The sequence below is a fragment of the Phodopus roborovskii genome, unplaced genomic scaffold (assembly GCF_943737965.1).
Source record: "Phodopus roborovskii unplaced genomic scaffold, PHOROB, whole genome shotgun sequence".
Taxonomy (NCBI): Eukaryota; Metazoa; Chordata; class Mammalia; order Rodentia; family Cricetidae; genus Phodopus; species Phodopus roborovskii.
In genome coordinates, this window is record NW_026126558.1 from 9436632 (window position 1) to 9449242 (window position 12611).

The window sequence follows — 12611 nt, forward strand, 5'->3', positions numbered from 1 at the left end:
TACAAGAGTAGTGTGCCTTTTTTTTGTTCTGTTTTTTCCTTTCCCCCCAATATTTCGAGACGGTTTAACTATGTAGCTTTGGCTGTCCCAGAACTCACTTTGAAGATCAGGCTGGCCCCAAAATCAAGAGATCCACCTGCCTCTGCCTCCTGAGTGCTGGGATTAAAAGTGTACCACCGTACCTGATTTATGTGAACTCTTAATGTCCAAGTCCTCTCTCTCACCTCCAAACTGCCGTGACTAAGCACCCAAGCTACAAGGCAGAAGAGCCCTGCACAGTGTAAGGAAAGAGGACCAGCTAAAGGAACTCGCCCAGAGCAGAGCCAAAGAAACACACTTTGTCCCTAGAATCCGAGCTAGTGAAAGAAATACACCGTGGCCCTAAAATTAGAGCTAAAAGGCTAAAAAGGATCAGTAAAAGAAATGCACTCTGGCCCTGAAACCAGAGTCAAATCTGTCCCTGAAGCTGTGCAGAAAAATAACCAATCCATGAGCATGAGATCTAGTCAGTCTGAGCTTAGGGATTGAACTCCGACCAGTCACTACCCTAGAAATCTCCCTGGAAAACCCTGCCCCCTAAGACTTCCTATATAAACCCCCGTGTCTACTCCTACTGGGGCTGTCCAGCTACCTGACTGTCGGTCAGAGGGGAGCCACCCTCCTGGATTCCTCCCTTCTAATGTCTTGAATGAGGTCTGGGTTAGACTTTCCTTTGCAAGCAGGAGCCAGGGGTCAGGGGGCATCCTCCAAGAGCTGATAAACTGGGGAAGCCTTTCCCAGAGCAGGGCTGTAAGCTGCTATGCTTATTGTGACCTGTGGTATTCCTTGGCTCCCAAGTTTGCTTGTTTCCTCCACCCTTTTTTATCTTGTTCTTTCACATTACCTGAACATGCTTGCTGCCCGCACTTAAGTTTTGCCAGGGCCAACTGTGGTCCAACTCAGTACTAAATTAAGACCGAGAATAGGCCTATCCTTCTGGTGTCTAAATCGCTCAAGTACATTTTGCCAGGCAGACTTTTATATTGACTGTTTAAAATGATAAATATCTGGCGTTATAAACGCCCTTTCTGGTTTTCAAGGTGCAAGATGCCCCTGGCAGTAGTTATAAACTAGGCCATCAGAGGCCCTCTTGGCAGCTGTGGCCATGGGACAGTTCAGGAGAACGCATAGATTTGGGTCATCTGAACAGCAATGGGGATTAGTTTAGATCGGCGCATAGACCCAGGCTATCAGAGGCTCTCAGCCTTTGGGACTATGATGTGTAGATTAGCAGGACCCATAGTCCCTGGCCATTAGAAGCTGGGGCTATGGAGGTAGTTAAGCAATGCGCACAAACTGGATAGCAGTCCTTCCCCTCAGCTGCGCAAAGGTGCGTGTTCTTTCCCTACTCTCCTGGCCAGCAAGCCCTGCGAACTACAAGAACCGGTGTCCCCCGCAGCTAGCCCCGCCCCTGCCCCAAGGTCGCAAACGTCGCGAGATCTCTGGACTTCCTCTCACCTCTGGTGCCAGGACCTCAGGAACGCGCACGCAGGTCGCGGGCTCGCGGGGCACGAAAGGCCGCCGCTTCTGGCCCCCTCAGCCGCGTGGTCTCGCGAGACTTGCGAGTAAACATCCCCACCCCCCAAATGGAGAGTCAAGGCGTGTTCGCGGCGGAGGCGCCGTTCCCCCGGGCCCGCAGACCTCGAGCCTGAGGCGGACACAGGTACGTCAGCTAGCCGCGGGCGATAGCTGGCTGCGCCCTAGGCACGGCCGCTCGTTCCCCGCGTGGGGGCCGCCGGCGACCGCTGTTTAGAAATTCACCCGGAGCAGCGGCCAGGCCTGCGCCTGCGCGCCGCGGTGCGCACGCGCCGCCCTCCTCTGCAGGGCCCTGCGGCCGCCAGCCCCGGAGAACGGGCCTGCAGGTCCCTGCACATTAAGGCTCGTATTTGCATTTACTGTGGGTTTATTTTCGAGTGGCGCTTTGAGGTAACAGAAGGACCACTTGAAGATTTGATTCTGGGTGCCAGCCTCTAGGTTAGGAAGCTAAAGAATAGCCGGACGGAGAGAAAAGCAGTTCTTTCCATTAAAATCTGCAAAACTAGTTTTTACACAGGAAAAAAGAAAACCCTTAATACTTGAGACAGTCTAATTATAGGTCAGACTGGCTTTGAGCTCCTGATCCTCCTTTCTCCACTTCTGGTGCTGGAATTAAGAACGTGCACCACTACACATGCCTTAACGTTAGTTTTTAAATGTAAGAACTTAATTTTTATAAAACGTCCATATCAAAGGGCATCAGCATACCGAGCTGCGCCGTCAGCACCACAACCACTTTGGGAACCATTTCCAAAGACCCCTGGTACCCTTTTGTGATCCATAACCTTATTCTGTCAGCTTAACGGATATACTGTCTCCTTAGATATGCCCTTTGGGAATAGTCAGGAGTCGAATGTGGCCATTTGTGTCTGGTTTCGTGGTCCTTTGTTTCCAGAATTCATCTGGTCTCATGAATCAGTACTTCATCCTTTTTATCGCAGAATGATAGTCCATTGTATGACAGCCCGAATTCCCTCACTCCCATTTGTGTGGAACACCTTATGCCAAGAAGGTTTTGTCTTCCAGTATGTGTTTTTTGGAGGTGGCCACCTGAGCTACACTCTTACTCATTAGGACTCCTGCAGTCCTCAAACACCCTGCATAACCAAGAGTTGGCTGTTACCATTTAAAAAGGTGATGTGGTGTTGGCAGCTCTCTGCCCCCACCACCACCACCCTCCCACCCCATCACCTAAGAATGAAGGAAGGTGTTTTCTAGACAGTTTCTTTTTCTCTTGTTGCCATCATATTCTTATATTCTTTGATTCTGTTCTCTGCCTGGCAGTAGATGATCTTCCCCTGAAGGGGAAGCCTGTGTGTATGTGTGTGCGCACTTGTGCATGGAGGCCAGAGCCCTATAGGTGTCTCGGTGCACCACCTTCTCTTTTTGAGACAGGGATTCCGGAGCTTACTGTTTTGAGCTAGACTAATGGGGCAGTGCACCCTAGGGATGGCTCTGTGTCTGCCTCCCAGTGCTGGCGTTATGGGTGTGCACTGGCTTGCTCAGCTTTGTGTGTGAATTTTGGGATCTGAATTCATGTCCTTGTCTCCCCCCCCCCCCAACCATCTCCTCAGCTCCTCCAAGGAGTGGTTTCTTCTGGGTAGAAAATTGTTCGTTATTAGCAACTCTTTTGTTGTTATTGCTGTTGTTGTTAATGATTTATTTTATGTGCACAGGTGTTTTGCCTGCATGCATGTCTGTGTGAGGGTGTTAGATCCACTGGAACTGGAGTTACAGACAGTTGTGAGAAGCCATGTGGGTTCTGGGAATTGAACCCAGGTGTTCTGGAAAAGCATCCAGTGCTCTTAACTGCTTAGCCATCTCTCCAGCCCCCTGTTAGCAACTCTTGATTGCAAATCACTCTAGCCTTTCGGGGATGGTATAGACGGGATCAGAACCAGTGATCTGAAATGTTAAGGGGTACAGACCTTCCATTTGGTGTTTTGGGAGGTGGCAGAGTTTAAGACAGACTGAGGTAGGTTAAAGAGGTGACAAATGAGTTGCTTTCTCTTTCCTAGTGGAAAGTTTGTTTTGATATGTTTCACAAATCCATGTATGTATGGTATGTATGTATAAGTGCATATTGTGCCATAGCACATATGTAGAAGTCAAAGGACCACTGTGGAGTTGGTTCTCTTTTCTTTATTACCAGGAATCAAACTCAGGTCATCAGGCCAGCATTGCAAGTGCCCTTATGGGATCATCTGACTAGTCCTATTAATCATTTTTATTTTTATTTACTTATTTTATTTATATGAGAGTTTTGCCTGTATGTATGTGTACCAATTACCTGAGGAGACCAGAAGAGGGCATCACATCCCCTGGAGCTGGCATTATAGACAGTTGTGAGCATGTGGATAACTGGGAATAGAACTTGGGTCCTCTGGAAGAGTAGCAAATGCTCTTAACCATTGAGTCATCTCTCCAATTTTAGGCTCTATTAATCTTGACAGTGGTTTGTTTTCCTTAAAGAATGAATTTCAGATAAAATTAGGAGAGTAGGAAGTTTGGTGGCACATCTGTGGTTGTCTGGTACCTGTTAGATATCTAGGTACTAGGAGAGACTGCTAAGAGCCTAGAGCAAACTGCAGGGAGAGGCAGGAAAAGCCTTGGCTTCTCTGTTCACTCAACACTGACTGATACCTCATTGAGTCCTCCATATGCACCTTTATTTTAAGAGAGTTATCTTCTGGCACTGCTTAATTGGTAGCCTGTTTAACAGTGGGAATACAGCCAACTATGCAATTAAGTTACAAAAGAGGTCATTTTCCAGCCAACTTTTAATTAAATTGAATAGTACCCTTTCATGGTTTAAACAGTTAGACTTCACTGGAGTTATTTCAGTAAACTAGTTTATTAAGAGACAGAGAATGGTGGCATAATTAGATGACTGTGATATGGGTCATTTCCTCTCACCTGAATTAGATTTTAAAATTGTATTCAAGCAGATAACTTCAGATATATTTAAATTATACCCAGAAGTGTAATCTCGATGATATTCTCCTACGGCACACATTGTAAGTAGAAAAATTTCAGAGCTGAAAGGGGCATTAGCTGTCTCTTGTTGCTTGCTCTTCTTCTCCCTCTTACACATGCACCCTGCTGCATCCGTTCTTGATATGCAGGTGTTTTCCCTGTTTAGATTTGCTGTCAGGCTCATCTTGAGTTCTTGTGTGTAAGTGGTGTAGTCATACTCATGGTAAGCCATGGATAGAAGGACTGTCTTTACAGTAATGCTTTTTGTAGATTACCAGGCCTTCTACAGGGATGTCTGAGGATTAAGTCCTATCAGTCCTTGATGGATACGGGGGGGGGGGGGGCAGCTCCAGAGGCCATGCAAGTAAGCTAAATGGCATGCCTGTGAAGTTTCTGGAACAAGCAGTGAGGAGCTAGAGATTCTCCCTTAGCTGGGATGCCCACAGTAGACAGATTTTTGGGAGTAGCTTTTTGGACAGAAATAGTTTAAGATCACTCTGTATCAAAACAAGTAAGTTTGACATGGTTGGTTTTTGTTGCTTTTATTTGTGAGACAAGGTCTTACTCTGTAGCTCTGACTGTCCTAGAACTCACTGTGTAGACCAGACTGGTCTCAAACTCGCACAGATCATGCCTGACACACAGTTGAAATCTTGTACTGCTATCTCACAAGAAAGTACAGCTTCCTTTTTAAAAATTATTTTAAAGGATTTATTAAAAATAACAATATGTAGCTAATTATAAAAATAGTAAAAGCTTTTTCTACACTGTGAAGAAAATGTAGTAAAGTAAAAAAAAGGATAAGTCATTCTGCTGGAGCATTGTCACCATTTAGTTAGTTATGTTTGGTTTGGTCTATTTTTCCTGTGTACTTAGATGCATTAAATTTTAGATTACTTTTATTTTACCTAAATGTGTGTATGTGCACCATGTGCTTACTTGGTGTCCACAGAGGTAAGAAGAGAATGATACATCCCGTGAATTGGGGTTAGGGTTGATATGAACCATTATGTGGGTGCTGGGAATCTAACCTATGTCCTCTGCAAGAATAGCAAGTGCTCTTAATTGCTGAGCCATCTCTCCAACTCGATGGATGCATTTTAAAGCCAGTTTCCTGGCACTTGGGAGGTAGAGGAGGGTGGATCTCTTGAGTTTTAGGCTAGCCTGCTCTACAGAGATTAAGGACAACCAAGGTTATGTAGAGAGACTCTGTCTCCAAAAATGGGGTGGAGGTGGGAGCGAAACTTAGGCCATTCTGTACATGAACTAACTTCTTTAATAGTCATTAGCACATTCTCCTACTCCTAGTACTAGCACAAACTGACACTCATTTCCTGTGTTACCATACTATAGGTCTGAAGTCCAAAATGAGTCTCATAGGGCTAAAGTCAAGTCTAGAGGCTCAAGAGAGAATCTGGATCCTTCTGTTTATAGAAGCCACCCATATTCCTTGGTTCCATGATTTCTTTCTACCAAAAAACAAACCCTGGCTTTTATCATCCCATCTCTGAACCAACCACATGGCTGGATAAAGACCTTATAGTGACTAGAAGATGGAGGATGCCTTCCCCAACTTAGGGTGGTCATAGTCTACTGAGTCTTTGTCCGTATAAGTCATATCCACAGATTCTGGGGAGTTTAGGCTGTGGACGTATGTGGGAAACCATGGTTCAGCTTGGCTCAAGACACAGTTTGAAAAATTGCTACAGGGCATTTTATAGTACAAGCAGACCATAATCATTTCCTTATCCTCTATTATTGTATGCTTAGATGGTCTCTAATTTTTCCGCATTACAACCTTGAACCATATATCCTTGGATGTAAATATTGTGCTTTGGATTCTCCATGTTGGTCTGAATTCCTAGAGGGCGTTTTTAAAACAGTAGGCTCCTTCCCTTTGAAGAATGTGAACCAGACACTGGGATACTTTTCCTACTCAACAACAGGGTGTAGGGGCAAGTGCATCCCTCCTTTAGTAATCAGTTTTCATACCCAAAAGTGGAGGTAATAACAGGATGTTATGAGGGTTATATGAGTTATAAGAGTGAATTCCAACTTCAGTTTCCATCATGAAATGTTCATTAAGTATTAAGTGTTTATTCCTGGTCAGGAGTTATTTCTGGCCAGGAGACTTTCCTGTACAATTTTAAGGGTTGTAGTGCATAGTGACAAATGGTTTTGAGATTTAAAAACTATTAATAACATAAGAATGCATATTGGGTTTGTTAAATTATGAAGTATGAGTTGTATTCTAGGTGCTTCAGCTTTTTTTCAGAAAGAAAGTTAGTTGGTTTGTTTGGTTGGTGGCTTTTTTGCAGTGTAAGTGGTAAAGGCATTAAAGCTAATATGAACAGAATGTTTTATCAGCTCTGTAGAGTGGGAGATAGAGTGTGCCCCTCCCCCCCCATATCCCAGTTCCACATAGAGATATTCAGCCAATTGCTGATTGAAGTTATTTGGAGTGTTGGGGAGATGGCTAATGATTAAGAGCTCTTACAAGGAGCCTCGGTTCTGTCCCCAGCTCCTACATGGTGTTACCACTGTAACACCACCCCAGTGGATCCTGCATACACAAGATAAAGGAAGTCTTTTTAAAAAAACAAAATATTTAGGACATGTCTGTACTGAGTGTGCTTTGTTCTCTGAACTACGTGGCAGAAGCATTTAGCATTTACATTTTTAGATATAATAAGTAATCTGGTATAAATTAAAGTATATGGGTAGATTGCACCGTTTCTGTGGAAGTGCTGTGCTATTTTATGTAAAGGATTTAGATGTTTTTAGATTTAGGGGATTTGGGACTAGAACCTCAGTAGATTTTCAGCCCTCGCTATATTACCGTGGTTAGCTACACTCCCATTTTTGTTTTAGTCAATTCTATCTATTGCCATGATCTGGATGTCACTGTACAACTGATGAGTGTTAAGCTGCTTCATGAAATGGCCCTTGGGGTTCATCTGATGTTTCCTCATAATTTGAATGCTGCCAAGCTTTGAAAGGAACCGCAGAAACAGGCAGGGCTCTTCCCAGTGCCTCTGCTGAGGGAGGGGCTGGCTGGGCCCCTTTGTCCGCGGTTGGTTGGCTTGCATAATGTGGTGAAGTCACTTTTCCCCTTTGTAAATATGTATTTTAGTGGGTGGCATTTGAAACTATGTAAATAGCAGATTTTTCCGTAAGTTTCTACTTTTATTTGCGTTGGAGACTCTTCCCATTTTGAATTTTCAAGGACTTATGATCTGTTGCTCACTATATATTGTGAAGCTCAGATTGTCCCAGATTTTACTCAGGAGAGTCCCTCCACCCTCGCTTCTGGCAACATATCCCCATTCTCTGAGTGAGTACTTCTTCGCTGTCTGGCACAAGGGGTTCCACAGTCAACTAATTTAGTCCCACCCACCCTTGAGCTGTCTCTTCAAGGATTCTGACTTCTTTCCCTGGAGAATGGTACTCAGCCACCTGGGCACAAAGTGGGCTTCCTTCTTGTGGGTACAACACAGCACTGCTTCTATGTCCTCTTGGTAGATGGGGTATGTATTCAGAGGTGCACTTGTTTATTTCTGTATCTCTGTGAGTACATCTGAAAACCTCGAGTTCATGCCAGCATTCCAATTTCAGCTCAATACTGAATGGCGCATTCATTTTATTTTTTGGTGGCCTTCTCTCATTTTCTTACCTGATTGACTCCAGCTCTAACTGGGTGTCTGTGGCTTCCTTGTCCTCCACATACTAACTCAGAAAATGAAGGGCAAGTTAGTGGCTGTCTTTCTCCCTGTGTGTGAGCCTATATATACATACCTGTCTAACTAATGTCTATTATGGTGCTCCTGCCTGCCTCTAGCTAGTGGGCATGTCTTTGGCTCATGTTTATTGACTTGGGGTTATAGCTTAGACACCGTGGGTTGTTGATACAGGTGAATAGGTACATTACAGCTCTCAAAGTGCAGTCTGTTCTTTAGAAGCCCCACTGAACATGTCTATGGGTTAGGATCTCTCTAAATACACAGGCCCAAGAGCACAGGGGTTAGTGGTAAATGGTTGGCTTCCTGCACCCAGGCCCCATGCACTATCTTCTAACAGTTGAGTCGTGAATTAGGAGCCATAGAGGAAAATGACTTGAGCCTTCTTTCAGGATTGGGAACCTATAGAAACCTCATGCTCTGTAATTTTCCATCACGTGCCAGTTGCAGTCATGTCTTCTAAAAGCCTGGACTTTTCACCTTTGAGGACAATAAGCAGGTTACCTAGGTCTGCACAGCATAGCTATTTTCGTTTTCTGTCATTTCCAGCTTGCTCATTTATCTCAGGAGACTTTTGTACCTGAAGCGGCTTCCTTCTTTCGTTACTTCCTTCTAGCACTAGTGGGTGAGAAGTTCCTGGAGTAAATAGGGCTTGGTGGAGGCAGTCAGACCAGGGCCACTCGTTCACTTAGTGTGAACTTTTTCCGAAAGAGATCAGTAACATTTTAACACACTTATTTTGTGTGTGTGGATGGGTACTAATGTGGAGATCAGAGAGGACATATGTGGGAGTTGGTTCCAGGGATGGAACTCAGTCAGGCTTAGCAGCAAGTGGCCTTATCTGCTGAGCCATCTCCCAGTCCCTCCAAAAAACTAGCCCAATGGCCTCATTCACTGGCCAGACTGTTCTTTTGGAAGTCTGATTTCAGCTTTCTTTTGGTTTCTCCTGTCCCCTGTCATCTTCCCCAAAGAAGAGGTACTGGGTGGCCTAGGATTTGGACAGCCTCTGCCTGCTTCCCAGTGTTGATGAGCATCCTAAACAGAGATGTTCACAGCTTAGTTCCCACATGGGTGTTACCCTGAGCCAGCTTCTATTTAGTCTTCATCTCAGAGGCAAAAGTTACCCTTATGACTTGGATTCCTCACCTGCATTCTCCCACATATGGTCATCAGGAGAGCTTGTTGACTCTACCTTCTTTTCCATAGGGTCCAAGTCAGCATCTTCTCTCCGTGGGTTGTTTATACCCATGATCTTCCACTGAGTCCTCTGTGCCCTGTATTCATTTCTCCTAGAAGGCTGAATGGTCAGCTTTGTCTCCCCTTCCCTTTCAGAATAAGAACTGAGGTCCTCTCCTGATTTTCAGGGCCATCCTTGGTCTGTCCCCAGTTCTTTCATCTCCCCTCTCTTCTCTTTTTGCATCCTGCTCAGCCATAGTGATCTCTTTGCTTTTCTTCTCACTCCAAACTCCTTCCTTTAGGTGCCCACTTAAAAGTCCCTTCTGCGAGGCCGATATGACAGTCATGCTGACGATGCAGCCCTCTTAGCTGTCCTGTTCCCTTCCTTTCTCTGCTTTCCAAGCACAACACTTACTATCAGCCAAGCTGCATTTACTTATTTCTTATCTGCATCCCCATGTTGGAAGATAAGCTCTGTGAGGTCAGAGGTTTCTGCCATGGTTTGTCCAGTGATCCTCCTGCCTGTACAGTGCAGAGCTCTGAGCAGGTGCTCAGCAGCCTGTTCTCTGGCTCTGTGCTTCCTCCCCTTGGCTGCTGATGCCTGCATTCTGGAGTGCCCTGCTCCAGCCTCCTTCATCCTCAGACAGGATGCCTGGCCTATTGGTCTTTGTGTATATTCTGTGTTCTCCTTGTCACAGATGTACCGCTTCTCCCTCCATAGTGCCTTATGTGCAGCTCTCCCCACCTCCACTTCAGTACAACTAGAACCTTCTTGTCACTCCTAAAGGGACTCTGTTTCAGCTTAGGTGACCTCTACTCTGACACCTTCCTTTCCTGCCTTTGACCTGGTGCTTGGTTTGTGGTTGGCCTCCTTTGCTTCCTCACACTACAGTACTGTGTCTCTGGCTTGTGACCATGTGCTGTCTCTCTCCCCCTCCATCTCCATTTCCCCCTCTTCCCTTCTTTCCATCTATCCCTCTTCCCTCTCTCCCTCTTCCTTTTTCCTTCTTTCCTCTCCCCGCACCCCACTCCAGCACTTGGCAGTACCTTACTGGGTAAGCATTCTATAATATGGCATGGCATAGTGAGTAATAAAGCCAGAGTGCCCTGTGCTCTCTCTCTCTCTCTCTCTCTCTCTCTCTCTCTCTCTCTCTCTGTGTGTGTGTGTGTGTGTGTGTGTGTGTGTGTGTGTGTGTGTATGCATACATGCACCTGCGCCTGTGCCTAGCTGGTTATTTTCTTTTGAAACACTTCATTCCTTTCCATTTCTTTGTTTTAGAATCAGGCCCCTGCTTAATTTGTAAACATCAACTATCTCATCTGCACAGAATAAACACATCATAATATAAATTAATGTCTACCTATGGGAGAGTTATCAAGGATGGTGATAAAGTGATTTACTGCCTGTGATGTTATCACAAGTATCGCTCACTAACATTCATGTCATATATCTCTACATTAACTTATACATTCTTTCTCTTAATGCAGAGGGTTTAAGAGATTATTTTTGTTACTCTTTTTTTTTTTCATTTAAAAATTTTATATGTATAGGTGCTTTGCCTTCACATCTGTCTGTGCACAATGCCTAGGGAGTCTAGAAAAGGGCCTTGGATCCCCTGGAACAGGAAGAACAGCCAGTGCCCTAGCCACTGAGAAACTCTCCATCCCCTTTTGTAAAGTGCTCACTTACAGCAATAGAACTATTACATTACTTCAATGACTGGCCAGTGATCTTTAGGGGGCATTTTCTGAGACTGTTCCTGATAGCTCTCATAGGGCCTCTGGCTTCAGCAGAATGTGTAAGATGCTTTAGCTGACCTCTGGTTTTTTACTGGGATCTTTTACTTTGCTCTTGTAGTTGACATTCTCACTTGTCCTTCTGTTGAGATAGCCATAGTTGTTTCTCCTGTGAGTACATCCCAGCAGCCCCGGTCTCTGGTGTGGGTTATATACTGGCTGGTTTTGCAGACTGTTGGGTGGTGCAGCAGTAAAGGTCCTATTGGTAAAGTTTGGGCAACTGCTTAAGTCCTACTCCCTCAGTATTATTTCATTTCTTTCCTGTTTTAGAACAGGAAGTACAAACAGGCAGTTGCTGAAACCAAAACCTTTTTATTACTCTATAAAGTACCAGTTTTTGCCAAAGAATGAGTTTAACTGTCTAATCTTGGTTGACAGTGGCTCATTCTTTGTCTGTTGGTTTTGTTTGTTTGTTTGTTTTTCTTCATGTGTAACAGTACAAGGGCCCAGCTTGTTCTGTGCCTCCCTCCCCTGGCTGGACCATTCCCCACAGATAAGGTGGTGAGCTGCATTTGCTGGTCACCCTGTGGCAGCTTGGCCCTCACTGCCAGTGTTGTGAAGAACAGCTGTTCCTCCTGTACTTCAGATATTTTGAGAAAGATCTGAGCCCAAGAGAAGTTTTATACTCAAATAACACTTTCTTTAGCAATAGCTTACCTCACAAACTGTTCTCTATTCCACTTTCAGTAAAGAGCTAATCTGATTTTAGAATAGATTAAACTGGTTTAATTTAAGATTGACGCTCCAGGTAAAATAAATTTAACGGCTGCAGAAAATGTCTGTGCCCTTTTCATAAAATTGGCAGAAATATTTTAAAATATGAGTACATTTGAGCCGTGTCTCTTAAAGAACCTATTAAAATGACTTGGCTATAAAATAGTTTGTACTTAGGTATAATTTACAGCAGAAAGTGAGGATCTATAGATTATGCTTTTGACTGAGAAATTGTAGATTCTGATTGGCAACATGCCCTGGACTATGGAGAGCGCCACATGTCAGGAAACACAGTGTAAGGCAGAAGTGGAGGGTGGTACATGAAGGATGGTTTTTCTTCTTTCCTAGCTGTAGGGATGGAGGCTAGCCTGCTTCCGTGCTCCTCTCGTTAGCTGTTACCCTTAGTCTCTTCACTTTCCTTCCTTATTTTTCCCTTTACTTGGAGAACGGTCTTGAAATGTTTCAGGAAAGCAGTGAGGCATAAATAAATCTAAACAAAAGAGTGGGGATTTGGTGTTGAATTCCCAATTGTCTGTTTAAAACTGGAGTGGCTGACCATTCCACTTAAACTGCAGCTGTAACTGTCACATCTGGCTTGGCTGGTATGTCTCTGATGTCTCTGTGTGCTGTTTTGTT

General features: G+C 44.6%; 1 protein-coding gene across 2 annotated transcripts in view; it reads left to right on the forward strand.

Moving 5' to 3' along the window:
* Positions 1 to 1617: 1617 nt before the first annotated feature.
* The window catches only part of Mbtps1 (membrane bound transcription factor peptidase, site 1), a 55967-nt gene continuing 44973 nt past the window's right edge, over positions 1618 to 12611 (forward strand). For both annotated transcript variants that reach the window (XM_051201634.1, XM_051201635.1), the window contains exon 1: positions 1618 to 1702. The gene's annotated coding sequence lies outside the window, so the exon portion shown is untranslated. The remainder of the gene's footprint in view (positions 1703 to 12611) is intronic.